The sequence below is a fragment of the Elephas maximus genome, chromosome 2, assembly GCF_024166365.1.
Source record: "Elephas maximus indicus isolate mEleMax1 chromosome 2, mEleMax1 primary haplotype, whole genome shotgun sequence".
Lineage (NCBI taxonomy): Eukaryota > Metazoa > Chordata > Mammalia > Proboscidea > Elephantidae > Elephas > Elephas maximus.
Window position 1 is genome coordinate 21,135,831 of NC_064820.1, and position 1,456 is coordinate 21,137,286.

Below are 1,456 nucleotides of genomic sequence, written 5' to 3' on the forward strand. Positions count from 1 at the left end.
TGCTTGAAATAGTTTTATTGATCACTCTTTTGTGCTCCTCTACCACAGAAATACAAACATGTATATATGTATATGGAAACCCTGGTGACGTAGTGGTTAAGAGCTATGGCTGCTAACCAAAAGGCTGGCAGTTCGGATCCACCAGTTGCTCCTTGGAAACCCTATGGGGCAGTTCTACTCTATCCTATAGGGTCACTATGAGCTGGAATTGACTCTACGGTAGTTTTTTTTTTTTTTTTAAATATTTATATATATATAATATAAAAATTAAAATAAAAAATACTTGCTGTGACCATAAGTTTTAAATGTTGAACACTTTCTTCAAAACTGAGTTTTTGTTAAAATTATTATGAACATGTAATTGGTTAAAACAACATAAATATAAGATAAATGGCAATAAATATTAAATATATTATTGGAAACATCTATTAATTAGATGGATGGGAATGTTTCTTCTTAATTAGTTCACATATCCAAGGGAGTGTACTTCTTTTTGTAAAATGAGAAGATTCAGCATCAAGTGTTTTCATTTTTTTTGTTGTTGTTAGTTTGTTTTTAAAGATGTAAAAGCTGAAAAATTTGTTTTGTCGTAGCAATGTCACTCAATCATTGAAATTTTCCTGAATCATATGACAAAAATTACATGGTGATCTAACTTTAAAAATTATTTATAATGACCTAGGAGGTGACAAAGGAACCCTGGTGATGCAGTGGTTAACGTGCTCAGCTGCTAACTGAAAGATGTACGGTTCAAATCCGCCAGTTGCTTTGTGGAGAGAGAAGTGGTAGTCACTTCTGTAATGATTTACAGCCTTGGAAACCGTCTGGGGCAGTGCTACTCTGCCCTGTAGGTTCTATAAGTCAAAATCGACTCCGCGGCAACGGGTTTGGTTTTTTTTTTTTTATGAGCTGACAACTCAATTAGGACAGCCTACAATTTGGTTGAAAACAAAGGACTTGAAATCATCTAAATTGAAAAAAACAATATTTTCTCAATCCCCAGTCTTTCTGGGGAGAAGGCAAAAACGTGGAATTGTATCAACTGCTCTTTCACCTCAAGGCCTGTTTTTAACTGCTTTACTTGGGAAGCATTGGGAAATTTAAATATCGTTAATTTCAGTACACTTTTGCGAAGTAATAATTTTTATTAGAAAGTCTCTGTCTTATCCTTTGCTTTAACTACATTTTTTCAAAACAGATGATATGCAGATTTATCTCATTCAGCTCTAGGAAAATTCTTCTGCATAACCTCATTGGTAACGGAAGCCGTTTAAGTCTAACTGGCTAACTCAGATTGACTTTCTTTCAGAAATGTTTAATTTCATTTGTCAATTTAATTAAATGTGTTAATATATGTTTTTTGTGACAGGCACTTTATTTAGAATGCGATATCTGGGTGTGGGTTGATCCCATTTCTCCATATGGCATTTTAGGAAACACAAATTTTAATGCTGTG